The sequence below is a fragment of the Callorhinus ursinus genome, unplaced genomic scaffold, assembly GCF_003265705.2.
Source record: "Callorhinus ursinus isolate GAN/ISIS: 27379988/994484 unplaced genomic scaffold, GSC_fseal_2.0 scaffold24, whole genome shotgun sequence".
Classification (NCBI taxonomy): Eukaryota; Metazoa; Chordata; class Mammalia; order Carnivora; family Otariidae; genus Callorhinus; species Callorhinus ursinus.
In genome coordinates, this window is record NW_027397086.1 from 26,344,326 (window position 1) to 26,370,299 (window position 25,974).

The 25,974-nt window shown below is 36.7% G+C and overlaps 1 long non-coding RNA gene across 1 annotated transcript in view; it reads left to right on the top strand.

Moving 5' to 3' along the window:
* Positions 1-3,235: 3,235 nt before the first annotated feature.
* LOC141369969 (uncharacterized) overlaps positions 3,236-25,974 on the top strand; it is a 220,970-nt gene continuing 198,231 nt past the window's right edge. Inside the window, exon 1 of the long non-coding RNA XR_012373577.1 lies at positions 3,236-3,402. This is a non-coding gene — a long non-coding RNA (uncharacterized lncRNA). The remainder of the gene's footprint in view (positions 3,403-25,974) is intronic.

Genomic DNA, 25,974 nt, shown 5'->3' on the forward strand with positions numbered 1-25,974 from the left:
AAATGACAGGGATAAAATGAAGATAGCACAGTCTACTTTTCTAGGAAGCTTTGCTAGAATAGGAAGGCTAGAGATAGACCAGTGTTAGAGGAGAGAAATAAAATGTTAACATACAATTTTAAGAGGGAAGAAACATAAGCATATTCCTAAACACACAGGGAAAGTCATTTTTGAGAGATACCTAACTATACTTAAGGGTGTAGGGAAAAAATCATTGACTTCATGTCAACACTGACTGATGGGGCCTCTGGAGATTCTGCTGACATGTCACATCCCACTGAAACTCAGGTTGCTAATTGTGAATGGCTATCGTTTGGCTATTATTTTTTACTATAACCCTGTATCAATTTTTTTGGTTAATAAATGTGTATTGTCTTTAAAAAGAAAAGGCATTTTGCTGTTCTGCTGTATCTGACAGGAAAATGCTAAGCATGCACTATTTACAAATCTGTATTTAGCTTTTGATGGACAGGCAGAAATTTTCTGAATATAAATCAAATAAAAGAGTATGTTGAAAAGAAAATGGATTGTTTCCCATATAGAATTACATTCAAATATGTACCAAGGAGACGAACAGTTGTCGATCTACATGGATACCCTTCAACTTCTAAGAGGACTCCAATGTTTTTTGCCTCCAGAAACTGCAAGGAAGGTTCTTTAGCAAACACCAAGGCTTTCCCCCCAAAATATGATGAGAAGATGTATCTGATATCTATCTTGAGCTTTATGGCAGTGCATCAACCAAAAATAATTCACCTGGTTCTTGGGGACTGAGGCATCATCCCTATCATATATCTTGGGGAGATATTAGACAACTCTTTTGACTCTGGAATCAAAAGCAAAACTTTAGAAGTAAATATATATATTTTAATGAACACTAGCACAAGTGTATTTCTGAATTCATTCAATGCCTGTCCTGTCCTTGGGGTTTTGCTAGATACCGAGCAACACGCCCTTGAACAGCAGATTCATCTTCAAGGAGAGATGGCCCTAACAATGTAACCAGCTATTGAAGCAACAGCTGAAGAGGAGGTCAAATCTTGGAAGCCGGAGGTTAGCAATTCTCTTTTATCTGCACTTTCTATTCTCTACCTATTCCTTTTCTCTTTTGAAAAGGAAAGGTTTTTTTTTTTCCTCCTGAGGTTTGAAATAATGGGAAAGGGCAGCTCATGCCTTGAGAATGGACCAGTGAGAAAAATTCCATTTATTGCCACTCATTCCCTTGAATCTAGGACCAAAATAGACGTGCCCCTGATGTGTGGGAGCATGAAGGCTATGGGTCTATCTGCTGAGGCGCTTGGGGGTGTAGCTGTCCAGGAGAAACGCAGGCAACTACAGTTTGACCATTAAAATGAAGTGGACTATGGGCAGAAAAACAGTTGGTCAAACGGCGTAGAATCAGGGCTAACAACATTTGAGTAAGAATCTAGGAAGAGAAGTTCTTCTCACAAAGCCATAGTTTAGCTTTATGAGAAAATGAGGATTTGCAAACATGCACTCAAGAATGAAAATGCCAAGTTTCAAAATCAGGAATGAGGTGAGTTGAGTATATACCAGGGTGTTATTCCTATACTGTTGGATTCTCATGGCACTGGGATTCAAGCATAAATGAGTCATAAAAAGCCTTCTGTTCATGTTGACTTTTCTTGAATTGGAAAGATCTGAATCTCTCTGTTCTGAACCATATCATGGTTCCAATTTATTTTTAATTGCAAATATATGACATCATCAAGACTTAATCCAGTTTGAGCTGTGGAGTTTGCAAGGGCATCAGCCTTCAGCTTTATTAAAAAGCCACAATATTTTTGGCAAGGCAAAAAAACTACTTGCATCTCCTCATTGGAACAATATTCAGAGAACATAGAAATATGAACCATAGCCTAAGAAGATGCTCAACTTTATTAGCAACATTATATCATGCCTGATACTTGTAAATCATTCCTAACATATACCAGAAAAAAGAACCCATGCTTCAAGATATAAGATCTGTTCCTGAAATGGAAACAAATAGCTCTCTAGCCGGCTCCCAGCCATGTCCTAGTACTTATACAAAACTGCTCAAGTCAGTTCAGCCTTCTGGGAATCACCTCTGCATGGAGCAAGCTCCTGATCCTCTTACAGGGCTTCCCTCACCTTCCATTCCTGTCACTGAAACGGAGTGAAGGACCCTAAAAATAGGAAGGCCTTTGCTCAGACTTGAAGTCTGGTTGTAAACCAGACTGTCTTTAAGTGGACTTGTTTAATAAGCCTGGAACAACTTTCTCAGAAATGTTTTAAAGCCTAATTTTCATACCCCCGAAAGATACATCTAAACAAGCAAATATCTGAACAGTTTTAAAGTACCATTCTGACTTACATCTTAAAATAGGATATGACCCAAAGATTAAAAAGTAGTCCTAGATTTATGATGTGGGCATGCAGAGAAGTACAAGATTCACCCAGGGAGAAAATAGGCCTATCCTGGTTAAAATCTAATCAGCATCATGCCCTTTAGGCAAGTTGGAAATTTAGCGTAAGAAAAACCAGGTTTTTTCTCCCAGAGCAAGAAATGTCTTTTTTTTTTTACCATAATTTAGAAAGTTATCTAAACCAGAAAAAAAAGCGATCTTTTAAAAAAATGTCTTAGCTTCAAAGATTATCATGACTTTCTAGAATTAAAAAAATATCCCCCTAAGAAATTTTTATTTATATTGATATTATTTTCATTTGCTTTGCCTTTTCATCATAGTAGTAAAAACGGTAGCAACTCATATGGATAGCTGTTTACCCGAAATCTGCTCAGGACTGCGCAAAGTCTGTTTTCTTCAACATTGAATCACCATGCGGCAGTGTGTCAAGTATCATTTTTTTGCGTTTCTGCTCAGAATGTACTCTTCAATATATGTTCTGTGATAAGCAGTGGAGCCCTCCCAAGTATTTCTCCTTTAAATGGACAGGATGTTAAGCTCATGTAGAGGTGCTTGAGGGACATTGCAAGAGGAAGAGCCTCTCCTACCTTTTTCAGTAGGGGCTGAGGTTCTTTGTTGTGGATATGAAGATATCCAATGGAAAACTCCCCCAACCATAGATTAAAACATGGTCCTTCTGTGACCTCATAGCCTCAGCCTTGAGAAAATACATGGAAAGCAGAGCTCTCTTCCAACTGACATAATCTCAGGGCCTCTTGTGCCAACTGGCACCAGACACCCCCCGCATGGTCCATATGCTTTGAAGACCACTTTGCCCCCCATTAGAAGTGAAGACACTTATGCCACCAATCACTGACCAGCTGCTCCCCCACTGGCATTCTGTAGTGTTGCCTACTGCCTGCCTAGCAACCCCAGCCTAGCCAAACCAGCCAACTTCTCTGTGAATTGGTGGACTAAATCACAACTTCTCCAACAAGGTCTGAACCCCTTCCAAGTCTGTACTTCCTTGAGTACTCTATTTCGGCTCCAGTGTACCATATAGAGTTTACTCGTATGTCATAATTACTCTTTTCTCATATTTAATCATTGTTTTTATTAAGTTTTTCCTGCTTATCCCACTGTCTGCTTTCAGTCTCCTGACAGGACCCAGACTGCTACATGCATAGTTCCTGGAACTCAGCAAGAACTCAACAGTAAACTAAAACTGCCTCTGAGGGTTCTAATTCTTCACCCATTTTCTATTTATTTTTCATTTTTGTGTCATTTTGTGGTCTGTTCTACCACTAAATAATCCCATATGTTGCATCAAAATTAAGCTTGCTAGAGCATAACTGACATCATACACACATGCTAATCTCTCCTGAGTGCATATGTGACCAATACTATTCTAGATGCTTTAGATATATCATTATTACTTTTCACAGCAATTCTGAAAAATGGGTATTATTTTCCCAATTTAAAAAAAATATGTAAAATGAGCCCAGAGAGGTTAAGGAACTTGGCCAATATCACATAGTTATTAATTACTGTAACTAGGATCATAAACATGCTTGATTCTAAGGCCTGTGCTCACTCCATCCATGCTTCATGTAATTCTCTATTTCAAAAGCATTTATTGGTGTCCCATCCACAGCTGGGCCCACAGCAAATGCAATCTTGATTATGAAAGCTTTTCTGATCTCTCTCTGAACTCTAGCAGTACTTTTTAGTGAATACCTCCTAATAGCAATATGCCTTGAATTATATCTATTTATGCTTGAATTATAAGATGATAAAGAAAAGAAAACCTTTTATTTTTATGCCCCATTCTTCCTACCAGAACTCTCAGAATATTAATATCCCCAAAGACAAAAGAAAGATCTTTGATGAAACTACAAAGATGGATATTCAATTAAGTAGGTAAAAGTGACTGCATGATGAAAATGTTGTAAAGTCCAGGAAAGGAGAAATAGAAGTATACTATCATAAGATTCTTACATTATCTGTGAAGTTGTATTATATCACTTAGAGATAGATTGTACTATAAACATAAAACAAGTACTGAAATAACAAAGCAGAATTATAAATAAAAAGCCAAACATAGAGATAAAATGGAATTGTAAAAAATACTTAGTACAAAAAAAAGCAGAAAAAGAAGAAAAAAGAAATAAAGAAGAGATGAGAAAGATAGAAACCCAGAACAAAAGCATTGTTTTAAACTTAAACTTAACCACTGCAGACTCTTTAAGATTAAGAAGTTGGAATGTTTGTTCTAATGACATTATTCAACATTGTACTCGCAATTCTAACCAGTGCAATACAATAAGAAAAGGAAATAAAAGCCATGTAGATTGTAACTGTTTTTAATCACTAAAAACATGATTATCTATGTACAAAGCTGATGAATCTACAAAAAAGTAACAGAACAAATAAGAATTTAAATAAAAACTTGAAACAAAAAAAAAGCCAAAAAAAGAAGAAAACTTTGAAGTCATTTTACAACTCTATGTTATTTATAAATTAAAAGATAACAAAACAGAAAAGTTCAAAATAAAATTATGTACAAAAGACAATGTAATTTAAGTCATAATATTCTAATTGGATAAAGGGATTGCTGATTTTGATAAAAAGTACAGCCTATAATTAATGTCATAATCTTTTTATAAAAACATGTCAAACATTTAAAAAACTGAAAAAAAATAAAATCCATTAACCATCATTTTTTTTTTTTTAAGATTTTTTATTTGTTTGACAGAGAGAGACACAGTGAGAGAGGGAACAAAAGCAGGGGGAGTGGGAGAGGGGGAAGCAGACTCTCTGCAGAGCAAGGAGCCCGATGCGGGGCTCGATCCCAGGACGCTGGGATCATGACCGGAGCCGAAGGCAGACGCTTAACGACTGAGCCACCCAGGCACCCCTAAACAGCATTTGTATTAAATAAATGTTAATATGTAATTGTATTTGCTTTAAATCCTTTATTTTTATTTTTTTTTAAGATTTTATTTATTTATTCATGAAAGACAGAGAGAGAGAGAGAGGCAGAGGGAGAAGCAGGCTCCCAAGGAGCAGGGAGCCTGACACGGGACTTGATCCCAGGACCCTGGGATCATGACCTGAGCCGAAACCATCTGAGCCACCGAGGCACCCAATCCTTTATTTTTAAATTAACATTTATGATATAAACAACCCTTTTGTATCTTTGTGTTTCTATGCTATCAATAACATTAGTTATTAATAAGTTATTTCACTAATTAAAAAGAGTTTAGTGAAGTGTAGGATATAAGATCAACAAGCAAAAATAAATGTATTTCTACATAATAGAAATTGGAAAATGATCAACAATATAACACCACTTAATATGAAATATATATAATATATATAAAATTTATATATATAAAATATATATAAAACCACTAAAATATGAAATTTTAAGGATAAATATGACAAAATATGTGAAATTCTTGTATACTGACTATTAAACAATGTTGAGTAAAAGGGGAAGACTTAAAAATAATAGAGATATACTGTATTCATGGATCACTAATCAGAAGACTTAAAATTATGAAGATATCAGTTTATCCCATATTGAGTTAAGAATCAACAAATTCCAAATCAAAATCTCAAAATGCTTTAAAAAAATTACTAGCTAATTCTAAAACTCAAATAGAAATGCAAAGAACAAGAGCCGTATAAACAACTTTGCAAAGAACAAAGTTGGAAAACACTATTTGACTTCAAGTTATATTATAGAGCCATACTAATCAAGACAATGCGGTATGGGTGAAAACAGAAAAAGAATTGATCAACGAAAGGGAATATAGGGTCTAGAAATATACTCAAACACATGTAGACTACTGGTCTTCAACAAGAGTGCACAGGTAATTCAGCAGAGAAAAGATTATCTTTTTCAACAGATGTTGCTGGAACAATTGGATATCCATGTGCAAATACATGAACTTTGATCCACACCTCACACCTTACCCCAAAATGAATTCAAAATAGAGCTAAAACTAAACAAAATTCTAAAACTATGAAAGTTCTAGAACAAAATATGCAAGGAAAATCTACGTGAGCTTGGGTTCAACAAAGATTTCATAGATATGACACCAAAAATACAATTTTTAAAATAAAAATTAGGTAAATATGACCTCATCAGAATTAAAAACTGCTGCTCTTATTGTATGTCAATTATAGCTCAATAACGCTGTTAAAAATAATTCAGAAAAATAACATAAGATTACCTACTTTTTATTATGCCAAATTAAGAAAAGAATTATTATACTATTACTATTATTTCATAAAAAATTTCATTTGTTTTTTCAAAAATAAAAAAGTAAAAATAATTTCATAGTAATAAATGAAAGTCCTTTTGATTAAATTAATATATAGAGAGTAAGCTTACTATGTGTTGTATTTATTTTTCTCAATTTTCAAGGACTAATGAAAAGCATTTCACTAAATTTCTCTGGCATTGGCAAATAGCTGACCTTCAAAATTAGTAAGATTAGCCTGCCTTTATTAAACATCATTTATTGCAGCTGGAGATTTTGAGGAGGCTAGAAAATAGATATTTCAAGGTTATTATTTTTTGAGAGTCTTAATAATGGCATTAGTATTGTTTCTTGCTATAATAGATGTTTAACATGTACAAATCATTGAATCAATATTGTCAGTAAAAAGCAAACTGTCCCACAAAAGAGACCAGTATAAATGCTTCTAAAGAAATAAAATATTTTTCATTATAATACACCCTTGGTAATGTATTTCCAATTTGTGTGTTGTACTTTTTCTAGCATTGTTTGGTGTGCTTCAATTAAAAAGTTCAAAAATGGCCTTCTCCTAATTGAAACTTAAGCACAATCCAATGGATGAGAAACATGCTGGGAAAAATTTGTCATTACAAATCCCCAAATAAATCTGTTGGTTTGCCATTTAAGAAAACTTATGAACAAGCTTGACAAGATTCCAAGTCTGCACACTGTTATCTTGTTCTGACTTTCCTATTAAGACTTAAAAGCCTAAAAATAGAGACTTTGGCTGATTTCTTTTTGGTGAAACTATAGTAACTGGATATCTAATGCAGCAGTTTAAGCCATGACAATGATAAAATTTGAATATTTTCCTTATCCATTCTCTAGACACTGATTTAATAAGTTGCCCCAGGGGTGCTTTGGGTGAGGCTTTGAGATCTTACTTAAGAAAGTACTTTTGAAGTGGTCTCTGGGGAAAACACATCAGAACCAAGACAGAAGGTCTATAGAGCTGTCTCAGCTCACAATTACATGGTCAAGGATGCTCCATAAACTTAAAGAACGAAAACGCAGCTTTTGAGCAATGGAATAAAGACCTGAGTCAACTTGCAGTTTTAAAACAGACCAACAGAGTGAAGAGAAAACTAATAAAGAAAAATCCAAGTTCAGCAAAGTTTCTGATTTACTCCCAATTTGATGCATATGGGGTGTGAGAATAACAGCTAAACAATAATTTATTAATAGGCTGTAGCTTCAAGTTTATATGCTGCATTGCCTAAGAAAAAATGAAGGAAAAAACTTCCCTTGAAGAATGAGGACATTTTAATTAGAACTGGAGAACTAGAAGAATAAAACACTATTCTAGATTTTGTTAATTCCCTATGGACGTAAAAACATGTCATGGATTGAGACACAGCTAATTAAAAGGTAAGTAAGCTTATTCATAAAAAATAAGCCCAATTTAGCACTTTTTTATAGAATCAAGATTTAAGTTTCTGAAGACAAATGAGATTGTGAAAGTGTATCTCAATACTCTGCTCATTAAAATGACTGTATTTCTCACAAAATAACTTGAATATATGGATTAAAGAGCATATATCCAGTATTCAAGGAGGTCTGTGTAATATACCACACACTCTTTGAGGAACACAGTGACTCGTAGAGAATCCTTTTGGCTCCTTTTATGGCTTCTTTTATCTGTGCCCTTTTCTCATCGTCAACTACCAGTAGAAAATACTTGTTTGAATAGGTTAGCCAACTCCAAAATTCATGATTGGCCAACATTGAAGCACTATGGTAGTAAAGACTATAGCAACACTCTGTGTGTAATTGTGAACTTTCAAATAATTAAACGTTTAGTGTATTTAAACACAGTATAAGTTTTTGTAATAACAAATTCATATACCAAGGCAGCAATTCAAAGATTTAGGGGGAAAAAGAAATACATAATCTTAATTTGTTTTGCACTGTGCTACTCTTGTGTTTATGTCCAAAGCTATAGCTTAAGAATTTCCATTATAGGGGTGCCTGGGTGGCACAGTCAGTTAAGCATCTGACTCTTGGTTTTGGCTCAGCCTCAGGGTGGTGAGATGGAGCCCCGAGTCAGGCTCTGCACTCAGCTGGAGCCTCCTTGGGGATTCTCTCTCTCCTACTCCCTCTGCTCCTCCCTACCACTCTCTCTCTCTAAAATAAATAAATTAATTTCCATTATACAAATATATTGCACTCATTGCTTTATTGTGGGTTTATCCCTATTTTATTCAGTGGAAGGGACACAATCTCTACAGTTCATGTGTTTACATAAATATCTGCATTCTTAATTATTGGAGAGATGAATAAGAAAGAAAGACTTATATAATAAATAAGAGAGGACATAGGGCTCAGGGTATAGACAAAGAATATCTGTTTTGTGTTCAGAACACAATTCAAAAAATGTATGGCAAGAGGGGCACCTGGGTGGCTCAGTAGGTTAAGCGTCAGACTCTTGGTTTCAGCTCAGGTCGTGATCTCAGGGCTGTGAGATGGAGCCCCGCATTCCATGCTGGGAGTGGAACCTGATTGAGATTCTCTCTCTCCCTCTGCCCCACCCCCCAGCACCCCCATACATGCACACGTTCTCTCTGTCTCTCTCTCAAAATAAATAAATAAAAATTTTAAAAAACTTATGACAGGAAAGATAACAATTATGGAAGTTAGAGAATGGTGATCCAAATAGAGATAAGTGTTCCTTAAAAAGATGTTAGATAAATACATCAGAGTCAAAAATATGACAGCTATTATACAGATAATGGTAAAAAAAGCATATTCTCTGCAGAGCAAATATTAGGAATTTATCAAGTAATCAACTTTATTGTAATGTACAAATTTACTTGAAACTTTAACAGAAGTGTTAAAACTTCCAGGAACAATTTTGCATTTGTCCACTTCTTATATTTTAAATTGATTTTGCTTTATGGTTTTGATACTATAATATTTGTAAAATAATTTAGTATCTATGACTCTTTATCTTTAATCACTATAAAATAAACTTCATTGTGTTGACTGCATGTAATCACGGCTTCACTTTCATATGTGTTTGATTGCATCCAAATTGAAAAACAAAACACTAAATACCATGGAAAATATCATTTGAGAATAAGATCATTCTCTACCTTTAAGTTCTTTTTAAATGTAATTGCTAAAAAATGACACACATATGTGAAACATAAATAATAATAAAATTCAGCCTACAATTTCAAGGGTGTTAAAGCAGAAAAAAAGTTTTAAGCACTTGGTAATAGCTGCGGTGGTTAGAAAATGCAATGTAAGGGGAACCTGGGTGGCTCAGTCGTTAAGCGTCTGCCTTTAGCTCCGGTCATGATCCCAGGGTCCTGGGATTGAGCCCCACATCGGGCTCCCTGCTCCATGGGGGGCCTGCTTCTCCCTCTCCCACTGCCCCCCTGCTTGTGTTCCTTCTCTTGCTGTGTCTGTCTCTGTCAAATAAATAAATAAAATCTTTTAAAAAAAAAAAAAGAAGAAAGAAAATGCAATGTAAGGAAGGCAAGATTCAAGTGCAAATTTGAAATATAAAAGAATAGAGAGGCATTTTAAGAGGAAGCGCAGTTTAAGAGGGAAGCATAGGTAATACTTACCTGCTGGAAAAAGAGGACTCTTTAAGACAAAGTCCATGCCTATAGGAACCTACAAACTATTATTGGTAGTGAAAATCTGTTGTTTTACTTTCTGCCTTATCTGATCCTAGAACCTCCTTTTTTGGGAGGGATCCATTCTCTGCTGCTTCCAGATCATGTGATTCAGGCTGGTTTGGGGTCACTTCACCTCCAGTTCCTGAAATAACCATGACCAAGTTCATTCTATAACATGGGAATCATGGGATTGTTGCTAAAACTATTGAAAAGAAGGAATTCTCCTTCTGTAGGAATTGCTAAGCTAGGAGTATATAAATGCCTGGTGACCAGTGTTCTCCTTGAAGAGGGAGTATAAACAAAACCCACAAGGAAGAAAGCAGAGCCAAAACAGAGAAGATTTTTTTAATCACTTGAAGACCTGGATCCATCTGTGCCTGAAAAGTTACCCTTGATTTTTTTCATCATATGATCTATTAAATTTCCTTGCTTTCCCCTTTGCAAATTTTAAATTGGAATTCTGGGTTTTGCTACTGAAATGTTCTGATTAATTTACTATTATGTAATCTAAGAAGACAATGGATCTGGCTGGAACAAGTTCGTATTAGAGAACAGAAGGAATTAATCTTGGAAAGGCAGGTAACAAACAGAGGTTAAGAAATGTCCTTACAGCTAAGGAGAAGCACACCTTTTTGCTCTTATATTTTGTGATCCCCTGAGATTGTAGAGAGTACCAAGTTAAAATTGAGTGGGATTTCCAGGAATAACTACAATTTGAGTGGAATCACCAAGTATAATAACTATTATTTGTCTCAAGAGTAAGGCCACGAAGGTCCTACAATTGCTGCATCTTAGTAGATATTAGAGTTAATTCAGAACCGATGCTGCAAGGTTATAAAAGGCAACCTGCTCCTTTTCATCTTTTTATCGTATAAATTCTTGCAGTAAATTTTGGATTTCCCATTGGGCAAAAAAATAAAAATAAAAAATAAATAAATTATCCTTAAAGAGTTTAGCCCACTGAAAATTTAACAATACGAGAGGATCATTTTAATATCATAATCTAAAATAATGTGTAAAAATGATTGAAGAAGAAGAAATCAGAACAAGGATGCTTAAGCTATTCCCAAGAATGAATCAATAGTACTTGCAGGCTGATTGGAGTTGGAGGTGGCGGTGAGGAAAGAGTTAAAAATGATTCCAAACTCCCATAACTGAGACAGTAGTACAGCGTTCACAGAATAGGGAGGTCCAAAAGGAATACACATTTGAAGAAAAGATAAAAGTATCATAAGACAGTGAAATGTCTAGGTGGAAACATCTGTATGGGAGATATAACACTGAAACTTTGTTAAAAGTCATTTATGAAGAATGTTGGTTAAGCAACTGCTTTCGGCTCAGGTCATGATCCCGGAGTCCCAGGATCGAGTCCTGCATCGGACTCCCTGCTCAGCAGGGAGTCTGCTTCTCCCTCTGACCCTCCCCCCTCTCATGCTCTCTCTCTATCTCATTCTCTCTCTCAAATAAATAAATAAAATCTTAAAAAAATGAAGAATATATTTGAAGTGATATTTGAAATAAAGATTGTTTATACTTTCTGGAGAAAATGAGGAAAGAGATGAGCAGTATATTAGAGTGATGGTATAATTTATTTCCAAAATGGGATATTTTGGAGAGTCAATCACTCACAACCTGTGCCAGGAAAATAAAAGTAGATCAGAGTGTCCCTGGAAAACCGTAATATACAGTGATCTCAACTTCAGTAGAATTAAAGTGAATGAAGACTTCTGTTTGCAGCAAAGACAGAGTAGTGCCATTCCTTCTGGGTCTTCTCTCTTACAACTAAAACCCATAGATACAACAGAACAAACAAATATAGGGAGACTCTGAAGGTGGAAAGAAGACAAACTGCCTAGGGACTTCAGGACTTGAGGAAATGATCCTCTAAACTTCTTTATTATCTTCATACATCCCTAACAGAGCACTCTAGAACCCTCCAACCCAAAACAACCAAAAGGCACAACGTCTGCACATCCCCCCCCCCACAAAAAAAAGGCTACAAGAAAAAACTATTCCCCTAGCCCAAGGACCTGGAAAAGGATTACCTGATAACAGAAAACCTTTGTTTTTGGAAATTCCTGCCCAAATCCAATCAAACACAATGGGAAAATCACACTGTTGACAATGGTGTGACTAGGGAACTTGGTTTTCACTCCCTCTTCCTGCCCCACAGAAGAAAGCCTCCAGCCCTGATTCCCCAGCCCAGCATCTGAGCAGGCAGCTAATCTTCCATCTCCTGCCTGGTTCTTCCATTCTCTGCCTGGGTGGTGTCTACAAACTTAGGATGGAACTGAGTACAGAGCCTAACTAATCCCTGCTTGGTGAATGCAGGCAACTCTGACTCCTCAGCAGAAGAAACATTGGAAATCTGAGCATGAAACTGACTTTCTATTCCCCCATCCATCAAAAATAAGTGGTGATTAGATTTTTTCTGCCAGACAGCAGGGTCCAGCAGCATGATCATTGGGAAATTCTGCTAGTGGAAGACAAGAGCGGAAACTGCAGCATCAGATAAACTCTTTTCTTCAAGATGTAGACACATGTAAAAATAAGCAAACAAATGAAAAAGCTAGACAGCATGAAAATAATGAAGACATTGTAGATAAGCATGACCACCAATAGCCAGATCGCTGGGCAATGGTGAAATCCAAGGTGCGGGCCTGTGGGGGTTCCTCAGAGAAAAGAAAATTGCATTTCATCTCAATCCCTGAGAAGGAGAAAAGAACAAAAGGCAAAGGGAGTGGGGGCAGAAGACTATATTATGGATGGTTTCACTCTCCTAATTAGGCAAAATATCCTGACAATAGATGCCTCATTTTGTGATGAGTATAGGATAAGAATTTTTTTTCTCTTCTCCAGTCTGCCTCCAGTGTTTCTTTGGGGACTCTGTTCTTAATGGTTTGCTGATGGCTGACTCCCTGATGGCTCTTTCTCCAGAGGGGGAAAAAATGAGTAAAATTAGGCTCTTGGGAAAACCCTAACAATGCATCACAACTGCACTTTAATGTTCCAGTAATTAGGAGTAATTATTTCTGCATAGTTTTGGCCTCAGAACTCTTCCCTTTTGATGGTCAGAAGCAGCAGCCTGAGAAGTCCTGTTTGGTAGTGTTAAGTGTCAACGACAAAAATCTGGGTGAAGAATGTATGTTTGACCTGCAGGAGGCAGAGTCACTGGTGTCCTATATGACACCAGTCATGATGGAGGTGTCATATAGGCCCTCCTCACCAGAGAAGCCATTTAGGTATCCGCCAGGCTCACTGTTTGAGGCTGTTGTTTCGATCCTGGCTATCTGAGACATTGATCAAGTCTATGTATCCATTTCTTCCTTCCTCATAACTACATTTCATCGTGGTGCAAAGTCTTTGAAGGGAGACTCATCAATTGGATCAAAACTGTCAAATTGATCTGACTAAAATTCTATCTCCCATTGCTATTCAGGAAAAAGCTTTCCATCTTCACTGTTTTATTCTAAGCAGTGCTAAAGCCCGCTCTCTTCTCTTTTCAGTTAGGATTACCCAGTGATAATCTGGTTTCTCTTATTTTCTTACAAAGCTTTCACCTTTCCTCCAGAGGATATTAAAGATTTCCATAATTTTGGTACTCACCTGACCTAGTGATGCTGGAAGTGAAAGAAGATCCAGGTTACATACATGGCCAGGTACCCTTGGTTATTCAAGAACATACAGAGAGAGAGAGACAGAGAGAGAGTGAACGACTCCTTTTAACTCACTGGTTAACGTCCCGCTTCCACCCCATATCAATCCATATGAAGGTTTACATTGTGAAGAGGGGGTAAAATTGGAAGACTTTGAAACATTCTAAAGAGATTTTTTTCCTATTAATTATATGATTTGGGGCTAAGATGTAGTTCTTTGAGTTAAGTTCAGCTGAAGTAGCTCACTGCCATTTTTAATGGGGCTCCTTGACCTCATGAGAGCCATAAAACGTCCCAAGCTACTACCAGTCATGTCAGTCTTTCTCTCTATCTCTGTATCAGTTGTGCATACATGTGCCAGAAGCCACATGGTAATTTTTCGAACAAGGAAATTTTAATATAAGGAACTACTAACCTTTTACAAGAAATTAAGAGCAAATAAAGGGAACTCTAGGGCTGAGAGAAGATACCCAAGAAAGGAATAAACTTGGAAATAAAGGAGTGAAGTTCCTCCTTAGGGTGGGATTCAGCCCTCATTGAAGAAGGTAAGGTTGCAGCCCACTGGATAACAGAGAATAGTTCTGCATGTCCTGGGCTAGAGCTTGTTCAAACTCAGCAGACCAGGGTTAGAAACAGAACCATCTGCCGGAGTAACCACAAAATTATCCAGAAGCTACATGTTAGAGTTGCTGTTGAACTTGCTGAAAAACCAGTTGGCACACCAGTTGGCATTATCAGAAGCTACTGGGAAGCCACCACAGAGAACTCACCAAAAGGCCATCACTAGGAGGGCTCCAGGAAGCCAACTGGAGTGCCCTCGGAACTTGCCCTGTAGAAGCTAGCTATGGCAGCCACAGAACTTGCCCAAAAGCTGAGTGCCTCTGACCTTCCTTCCAGGAAGCCAGCTGTAGTGTCCATAAAACTCACAAAACTACCTGCTGAACTCAAGGAGATACAGATATCTCCACAGGATGTCCTGCATGCCAGCAAAGCACACCAGACCCAGGGAGAGAAGCCCCTTCCTCCTCCAGTGTCCCTCCAGAGACTTTTAGTAACAAAGATTAGCATTGTGCCAGCTGGTGAGAAAGAAATGTTCCAGTATTATAAACAGGGCAATGAAGGGTAAATGTGGAGCTAAAAGGCAATAAATTTGTAATGGGCACAGTACCCAAATGAACAAACTAGTAATATATTCGCCTTCACTTAAGTTATCAAGATTCTGCTAGGTACTGTCTGAAAGAGTATGAGCCTCCTAAAGAATAACAATGTATACATTTCACAGCATTAAAATGATGCTATTTTCTAAAAGAACTTCAAGATTTAGCTTACCTTTGATGTTAAAAGACAAAAATGATATCCCTTCCATAATACAACTCTAAAAACAGTTGTTTTATTCAATTAGGATATTGGAAATCCTAATGTAAATCTAGTGAAATAAGAACATTCCATTTATCTAGCAAGAAATCAACATTTTACTATGATTTTCTGGAATGTTCCTGTGGGCAAGTAAGTCTGTAGCTATTTGCAAGGGTTCAAGCCCCAGCAAGGCTGGAATTGACCTGAATTGTTCTGCTTAAAATACCTGCAAGCCACAATCACTGACCGAGGCGTGAAACATGTTGATTAATAGTGTTGCTTTGTAACCACAAGTCTGAGGAGTTTCAGGGCCATTCATGCCATCTTGTCAGCTTTGTTTATTGATAAAAGTGAAATTGGTGATTTACAACTGATCTTGGCAAGACCCCTGCAGCCAAGCAGTGGGTGTGGGATGTTTTGTTCTTAGGGCTGGTTATAGAAGAAGAATATGCCTACCTGACCAACAGGTTATGAGAAACCGTGGCTAAGCCTCCATTTGGAGCTCCTCGGTTCCAAGATATTCTGTGCACACGTCTGTGCTTCCTGGTCCGAGAGGAAGTGTTTCCAATATGGCCCTTACAGAGGGAAGGCAATTAGAAGTCACATCTGGTTTCTCTGTACCCCTTGCTGGCAGACAGCCTTTGGCAAGTATGTATATTCGTCCTTTAATAACGTTGCTCTATTGTATGCTTTTATTGAAACAAAGCATAGATTTATAAGCATTGTCATTTTGGGTCCCCTCTTCTTTATCAGTCATACCCTAACTGCCATTGGTAGTGCAGCAAGGCTTTTTGTAAGGTATAATAATTCCAGGCCTCACAAGGTGAGTGGAAAATGTTCCAAATGTTGAATAGGTTTTGCCCCAGAGAGAACCACTGGGAAACTGTTTTGTAAAATACTTTATTTTTTAAGAGCCTCAGAGACTTTCCATTTGGCACCTCCCCTTTCCCTTGCTTGAAATTTCTCTAGATTTGACAGCTATTAACAGGATCCTACATCCCATCATGTTGCCTTTAATATTTCCAAGCCAGTAAGTTTTTGTCATTTTTATAATGAAACTCAAATGATGAAATGTGTTGGCTCTGGGCTGCAATTTTCTTTTTTCTGAAAAGCCAAATATTGAGAATAGTTTGCAACAAATGATACTTACATTTTTCATCTTTTTTTGGTCTAGTATAGGATAGTACTATCACTTCATCTCCTTATTCATTGTCTGAAGAGTCCATTGGATTTGCTTGATTTTTGTAAAGGATCATCCCCTCCCAATAAAAGCCATTAATTCTTCCTGCATGATATGTCTTTCATTTTACAGAGGTTATTTCTTAAAGCGCTGATTGTGAATGTTTAATGTAAATTGGGATAAAAAGTAAAGTTTTAGACATTTTTCCAATATATTGTTACTTTAATAACATTCAAATATAATTTATTCTCCTTTAAAAAGTAGAAATTACAAACTAAGGTTTTATTTAGGGCTTAAAACAGTAATTATGTTTAGATTTTATGTGATTAATGTATTGGACATAATTTTTTACTAGTTATTGCAGTCTAGCTAAAGGCATGTCTTAATTTCTACAATTGCCAAGAATTGGGGCGCCTGGTTGCTCAGTCAGTTAAGTCTGACTCTTGATCTCAGCTCAGGTCTCAAGCTCATGGTTGTGAGTTCAAGCCCTGATAAAAAATAGATAGATAGATAGATAGATAGATGATAGATAGATAGATAGATAGACAGACAGACAGATAGATAGATAGATAGATAGATAGATAGATAGATAGATAGAAAAAATTGCCAAGTATTAAATGCACAGGTAAGGCAAAACATCAAGCCACTCCACCCCGCCTGCCATTTCTGATGTGATAGTGTTGGGAAAGAGTTTAGTTAAAACCTAGCCCTATTTTGATGGATACCATTTGGGAAAGAAGAAGCATAATCAAAGAAAGGAGAAGTGGTCACAGTGCATAGCTTTCTTGTTTAGATTATTTAAGATCCAACTCACACCTCTGAATTTCCGTAACAAAATCAAACCAAGCAACCTAAGATAAGGACCCAAAATCGGCATAGGTCCAAGAGAGACAAAATCATCACCTCCATCTCTAGCTACCTCTTTTACCTGTGGGGCCTAAAGCAAGAAATTAGGATGAGGGCAATTGGGGCTAGTTCTACTTTTTTCCATTCTTACCAGTAAATAGCCCCCCCTCACTCTTTTCAGTTTTTAAAGCTTATTTAATTTAGTTAAACCATGAGGGTGCAAGCTAAAGAAAATTGAAACAGGCTACCTATAAATTAAGTGAGCCCAGAAGCCATACCCAACACATTTCAAACTGTTCCTTTAAATGAAGTTGTTACTCTAAAATATTTCTATTTTATTAAATTTTAAAGGAGGGTGTCCACCTGCAGAAGGTGACAGTTTATAAACTGCAAATATATGGCAAAATCATTAGGATAGGTATAATTATAGATAAGTATATGTCGTTGTATAAAAATGTCTTTAAAATAGTTGCAAAAATCTTTCATCTATAACTCCATCTTTGTTAAACAGAAATAGTCACTCAGCAAATATCTCTTCTCTGTGACTTTCCTGCAATGTAGCAGAAAGACAAAGCTTAATTGATAGGATTGGCAGTCTTTGAGCATAGATATTCTCAGTGGAAGACATTTCTTTGATTACCGTATTCAGCTTGCTATCCTTAGTCACTGGGCATAGATGTAAAAGGAAAGAAGGGATGAGTTAGCAAACCGAAAAATTAGCCCAGACTTTAGATTGCACCAATCTAGGTATAAATCCCAGCTCCCAGCTGCACCACTGATGATTGTATGAAATAAGTTATTTGAATTCTCTGAACCTCAGTTTTCTCTCATAAAAAAATGAAAATGGTATTGTGGTTATTTTAAGAACTTAAATGATGCCTAACCTACGACCTGTAACATCAGACATCTTTAAATCATTGTGGATACCATAATTATATTTATTATATGGTTCATCTGAATTTTATGCATGGCTTTTTATGTTTTTCTCAGTAGGCCTCTGTTTGCTTATCTATCAACTGCTGAATTGCTTTAGACCTACTATCATTGACTTGGCATTATCTGTGCTACGTGAAGGTAGCACTGGGATCTCACTTCCCCGAGTTCACAGGAAAGTTTCCTTTAATTCATCTCTTAGAATATCTCTCAATACAAAAGGCTAGTGTGGTCAGTGTGACTGTAGAAAACATGCACATTTGAGAATCAATAAGGAAGAGGTAAATATGCTCAATTATACATCACACATTACTATTTACGATGGTTAAAAAGGAGCATATGCACATTTTGCACAAAATTTTTTAAAGAAATATGATTGCTTAAAGCGAACAAATTATGTTCGAGTGTATAAGAATATGTTTGGGGCGCCTGGGTGGCTCAGTCATTAAGCGACTGCCTTCAGCTCAGGTCATGATCCCAGGGTCCTGGGATCGAGCCCTGCTTCGGGCTCCCTGCTTGGCAGGAGGCCTGCTTCTCCCTCTCCCACTCCCCCTGCTTGTGTTCCCTCTCTCACTGTGTCTCTCTCTGTCAAATAAATAAAATATTTTTTTAAAAAATAAAAGGCAAGTTACAGATGTATTATAGTTGGAATTTCAAAATTAGTAATATTAATCAATGCATTGGAACAAAATGCCTAAATATTGGGTGAAGGGGAAGATAACAATTAAGTTAGGTCCCTACCATATACCATGTAAAAATAAATGCCAGACAGAGCAATGATTAATTTTCTTTAGAAGCTTTTAAAAATAATAATATCGAATATATTTTTTAAGTTTTATAGTGGAAGAGGCCTTTCTTAACATATTACCAAAGTCAGAAAAAATATAGGAAAAGACTAACAAATTTAACTACCATCCCACATGAAGTTTCTCTAAGGCAAATATTCTTTTTTTTCAAGTGGATATTTCACCTTTATTTGTTTTTATTTTTATTTAAATTCTAGTTAGTTAACATACAATACAATATTGGCTTCAGGAGTAGAATTCAGGGATTCATCACTTACATACAATACCCAGTGCTCATCGCAACAAGTGTCCTCTTTAATACCCATCACCCATCTAGCCCATCTCCCACCCACCTCCCTCCATCAACCCTCAGTTTGTTCTCTATTGTTAACAGTCTCTTATGGTTTGTTTTCCTCTCTCTCTCTCTGTCTCTCTCTCTCTGTTTTTTTTTTCTTTCCCCTATGTTCATCTGTTTTGTTTCTTAAATTCCACCCATGAGTGAAATCATACAGTAGTCATCTTTCTCTGACTGACTTATTTTGCTTAGCATAATACATTCTAACTCCATCCAGGTCGTTCCAAATGGCAAAGTTTCATTTTTTGATGGCTCAGTAATATTTCATTATATACTTGTACCACATCTTCTTTATCCATTCATCAGTTGATGAATATTTGGGCTCTCTCCATAGTTTGGCTATTGTTGATAATGCTGCTGTAAACATCAGGGTGCATGAACCCCTTCAAATCTGTATTTGTGTATCCTTTGGTTAAATACCTAGTAGTGCAATTGCTGGGTTGTAGGGTAGTTCTATTTTTAACTTTTTGAGGAACCTCCAAACTGTTTTCAGAGTGGCTGCACCAGTTTGCATTCCCACCAATAGTGCAAGAAAGTTCCCCTTATGGTGAAAGATATTCTAAAGAAAGTTTAAAAAGACAAATCATAAATTTTGAAAATACTTTTCAATGCATTCCAGACAAAGGGTCAGTATCATTTTGGATGAAGTTATGATAGCATTTTGAAGTCATTGCTACCTTGAATCCAAGAGATATCCCAATCCATTGCCAACCCAAGCCATTCCCATCTTCACACAAGAGGTTTCCAAGGGAGCCTTACATAAGGAACCAAAACAGAACTTAAGTCAAATTACCATTTAATAACAGCTAACATCTGTGCAAGCAACTAATATTCCAAATGCATTAAAAGTTGATTCAGAATACAAGCCTTGGTCTCCAATTCTTGCCTTTCAACACTCCCGCTTCCTATATAAATAAGGAAGAATATTCTCAGGAATGCCTACATAGAGCAAGCAAGGTGACCAGGCCTTAACAGTGTCCTTAACTTGGTTTGTCAGTTCTGCCATATGGAATCCAAGCAGGAATGGCAAGCAATTGGCCATCTTGGTCTTGGTGCCTGAAACTGGAAGCCCTAAAGAGAAAGGGAATATAGGTCTCCATGATTTTAAAGTTACAGTAATCTTACCTATTTTTAATTGTGACCCAACCAATGATACAAGCTTGGATATATTAACAATATATTTCTCCCTTGGAGAAAAGTGAATGACAAAAAAAGAAAACACTAGTGTGTGAAAGACAAGGAAATTCTTTGTACTGTCAAAAAATCCTAAACAGAAACCGAAGAATTTATTTTGAGAACATTATAAACACCTTTGTTCTCACTGAATTCTGAAACTACCCCTAATCACAAAGCATAGGAGAGTTATTAAGAAAATGGCCCTAGAATTAGAAACCTGTCTCCAGAAAGATCAATTGTGTAACCATGAGTATGTATCTTGAGCTCTTCAGCTCGTTCCTTTACCGATTAATTTGAAATAATACTTACTTCTTTGGGTCTGTAGCAAGCATTACGTGAGATAAACTCAGAAAAGTCTAATTTATGATACCTTGTACTATGGTATTTCTCACTGAGAAGCAATCCAAATTGTAGGTTTAATCCTGTGCCTAACACATGGTAAAAAAAAAAAAAAAAAAAAAAAGTAACTGTTGTATATTTTAGCCCTCTACCAGTCTTAAGAAAATATCAAATTTCTCAGGAGTATCTTTTAACTACCACAATAATAGCCAAACCAATATATCCAGCTTTTATGCTAACAAAGAACCTGACTCAATATATGGTGGATTCTCAGTACATTCTTACTTCATCAATGAATTTTATGTTCAAATCTTGTACAAGTGACTGCCAGAGGTGAAATCATTCAGCAAATGTTCTGAAAAAAGTCTCTGACTTCCTGGTGGCTTATCACTTTTGATTTAATGACTTGTTTCCAAGAAATGAAACATTTTCTTTGGAATTTAGTGCACTGGCCTTTGGTCCGAATCCTTAGAAAACTTTTACAACTGTTGAAATGACTGTTGGACAGATTAGACCTCCTCTTTGGTCCCACTGTTCATGCTCAAATCAGTCCTGGGAGTGCTACAAACTACCCAAAGTCAAAATGTTCAAAGTACAGTGAGATTTTAGCTGATGCTAAAATCTCACTGTAGGCTGCTGGACATAAGCCGGAGTCTTCTTAGAGGAAACTGGATTGACAATTTTCTTTAGACAAGAGAGTTTTCAAATAATTCCCAACTGTACATCCTAAGGGCTCCATAAGAGTTTTTTTTCTGTCTTCTACTTTCTATACTAAAATTATAATGACTTTTAATTTAACTTGTAGGTGTATTTGCATGAGATAAAATGTAAGTCCCTACAGCTTCAGTCTGCCTCTCAATATGAAGTCTGCTATTGTTGGCTAAGGGCTTTACAGAGAAGACTTATAAAGGGTATAAAACTGGCTTAATCAACTTACCTGTTCACATTTTGCTACCAGGCATGATCAAAGCTACATAAAACCAACATGCAAAGTCACCTTATTATTCTCCTTGGGCTCCTAAGATTTCTAAGCCAATATCTGAGATAAAACTGCTTTGGTAGCATATTTAAATATATTTTCATTCCAAATCTTGATCTTGGTCACAGCTAAACCATGGAGTTGATGAACCCTGGTAGGACAAAGAGAAGTCATTCTCTGTTATAACTCATGTAACACTGCGTTCTTACAAGTAAACAAACAAAAAAAAAATTGCAGTTCTTTTACTTAATGTGTGACTGTACATCTTGAGTCAAATGAGAAACACAGTAGTCCCTCACAGAGCAATAAGGGCTAAGCTATGTTTTATTACATGGACATAGCTCTATTTTAATTTAGAAGGAATATAAAGATGGCTGCCTCACAAAGATTTCAGAGCTTTTAATATTTCATTCCTTTTTAGTTACTACAGAAACTTAAAATCTGAAAAGTCAAACTGTCAGTGAAGCAACACATTCTTTTCTCATTCTTTCATAGCTATTTTATATTAAATGCATCTCACGTAGCAAAGCTCTTTCTCTCCCCCAGAGAATCTGGCAGCCACAAGACTTAGCTTTACCAGTGTCTGTGGGTGTCTCCGAGTAACAGTCAAGCACTCTGAGAGAATAACTTAGAAGTCACTGATATTTTCTAGAAAATCACTCGGCAGCTCATCAAAACTTTGGCATAAAGAAAATTAATTTCTGAGATCCTTAAAGACTTTATTTAAACTCAGTTTCAGAGACCAAAGGGAAATCATATTTTTAAAATCTCATATAAATGACTTCCATGGTCCATTAAAATCTTTTTGCTTTGTATGATTTTTTTTTTTTTTGGTAGTGAAACACATTGCTCATGAACACATTTCCACTCTATAGGGCCCTTAAATTAAATAACAGAAAAAAATGCAGGGGAAAAGGGAACTGACATTTGTCAGGTACTGATGCTTTGTCAAGAAGATCATAATTCACTATATGTATGTTATCTCTTTTAGTCTTCATCACAGTCTTTAAAAATGTGGTGGTCATAAGTACAGTGGTTAGAGACACAGGCTTTGGAATCAGCTTTGTTTGGGTTCATATCCATTCACTAGCCAAATGACAGTCAAATTACTTAACCTTTCCAAGTTTCAGTGTCTTCCTCTGTAAATGAGGATGAAATGTGTCATACATGAGTTATCTTGAGGATTTAAGTAGGTAATGAAAATAAAAATCCTAGCAGAGGGCAATGCACATAGCAAATACAAAATATATGGAAGCAAAATAAAAGTTCAGCACTATGGTTCACTTAACAAATTCAAAAAGTGAAGCTCAGAAGTGAAATAATTTGTCCACACCACAAAGATAGATATCAATGGGACTCTAGTTTAATTTTTATCTCTCAAGTCCCAAATTACGTGATGCTGTTAGATTACTCTAAGAATTAGCTTCTACAATGAAAATCAAAAGAAATGTTGATATGAACTTGAAAGTTTGTGTCCCCCTAAAATTCATATGTTGAAGCTGTAATTCCCCACATGATGGTGTTTGGAGATGGGCCTTTGGGAGGTTAATGAGGGTGAGATTAGTTCCTGAGGGTGGGGACCTCACAAGGGGGTTAACTGGTTTATAAACCAAGGAAGGACAGAGAGAGGAGACAGCCATCTGTAAGCCAGGAAGCGAGCTCCCTGGCACCCTGATATCGGACATCCAGCCTCCAGAACTGTGAGGAAATAAATTCCTGTTGTTTAAAACCATTCAGTCTATGGTATTTTGTGATGGCAGCCTGAGGTGATTAATATAAATGTTTTAATTCTATTTGGGAAGAGAGAAAATATTGTGCGACTCTTTCCTGCCCCTTCAGTGTCCCTTTTTGTTTATGTATGAGATGAATAATGCAGGTATGCACTCTCTTACCCATCCATATCTCATAGGAATAATTGGAATGTTTCCCGCAGAGAAGGGTAAGTAGGCAGATGAATGAAGTTGAAATGTCACATAGTAGAATACAAAGAGTCCGTGAGCTGGGTAGTCTCTTCAGATGGGGCATGGGCAAGATGGAACTGTGAATGACATTTTTAGTTCACAGATGCTTCCAGAGGTTAGTGACTTTCCCATGGCCACACAGCTGCTACAGAATAAAACTAGGATTTGAAAAGCATAATGTATCTTGCCCTCTCACCTACAGGTTTAAAAATAATAAAAACTACACTCTTTGAGTCTTGTTTCTAATCACAGTAAAAAATATATTTGCTCATATGTCAAAAAATCCAAACAAATCCATTCCAGAAAATCTATGTTTTCATAAGACGTAATCCTAGTGACGTTTTTAAAAATAGGCTATTCTCACCCATACTGTTTTATTTTTTAAAGATTTTTTTTTATTATTATTCATTTGAGACACACAGATACAGAGAGAGAAAGAGCATGAGCAGGGGGAGAGGCAGAGGGAGAGAGAGAAGCAGGGTTCTCCTTTCCTGCTGAGCCAGGAGCCCAATGCAGGGCTCGATCACGACCCGAGCCAAAGACAGACACACCCAACCATCTGAGCCACCCAGGTGCCCCCCGCCCATACTGTTTTCTTAAACAGTGTCAAATTAATGATTGTATTATATGAAGCTTTTCTTATTGTTATTTAAAAAGATATATCTCAGATAGCAATGCCAATAATTCCTTTTATCCCAGAACATACCATAACGTTTCATGCCTTTGCACATGGAAGGCCACTTCCTGGCCTATCTTCTGTCCTTCCCTCCTTGTCTGTATGGCAACTCCTAGTTACCTGGTTAGCATTTTAAACCTTAGTTCAAATATAGTTTCCTCCCGTAAAACTTCCCTAGCCAACAGCCCTGAATTATAAATTGTTCCACTCTCTAGGAAATACCTGTTCCTTGTGTATATTTACATTGCAGTGATCATACAGTGGAATAATTTATTAAGATCCCTATCTTCCCTACTAGACTAGAAACTTGTTGTGCATATAGGTACTGTATCCTAGTCACTTTTTTGTGTGTTGTTGCTTTTATTTTTTTTTCCAGGTTTGTGTTTATAAGGCATGACCAGGTGAATAAAGTAATGGCTGGCAAGAACCATTGCACTCTCAACCAGTTGAACTTCTGCTCATTCACTTTTGCATTCATTCCTTCAGTCACTCAGCAGTTATTTACTGGGCCCCCATCACATCCCGGGAACTATAACAGGAGCTGGGAATGGAGTCTCTTTGCTTCTTTGCTCACCTGTACCCTCCTCATTTTATTCCCCATCTGGTCTTGTTTGCAGGCACTTTGAATGTATCACATTTATCACACTACCTAGAACATTACAAGCAACCAATAATTTTACTTAATTGAGTTTACACAGAAACCCAGAAAATAAACATCCTGTTCAGGATTATTTAAAGATCTAATTCCTTGATAGGAAGTCCAGAAATAAATTTCTACATACATCCTACTCTTTCACAATCATTGCAATAATAATATCTTAAGGTTTTAAGATTTATACGTCTGGTTATCCAGGCATAACTATCACTTTATAATTCGATTCTTATGCCTACAATTAGCCATTTATAAATAAAAGTACTACAATAAAAACTTGGATATTTTGAATCTATTTGTATTTACTACTTAAAAATCATGTTAAACCTATGGCTCTGTTCACATTCTCTAAACTTTAGGTAATTCCAAAGTGACTAGTCGAAAGGTAGAGTTTTCCAAATCCAGATTATTTTAAAGAATTACATTTTTTTTTAAAGTAGGTACACAGGGTTTTCTTTTTTTTTTTTTTAAGATTATTTATTTATTTATTCATGAGAGACAGAGACAGAGACCGAGAGAGAGAGAGAGAGAGAGGCAGAGGGAGAAGCAGGCTCCCAAGGAGCAGGGAGCCTGATGCGGGGCTCGATCCCAGGACCCTGGGATCATGACCTGAGCCGAAGGCAGATGCTTAACCATCTGAGCCACCCAGGCGCCCTTAAAGAATTACATTTAATAGTTTCCAACTAGGGGCGCCTGGGTGGCTCAGTTGTTTAAGAGACTGCCTGCGGCTCAGGTAGTGATCCCGGAGTCCTGGGAT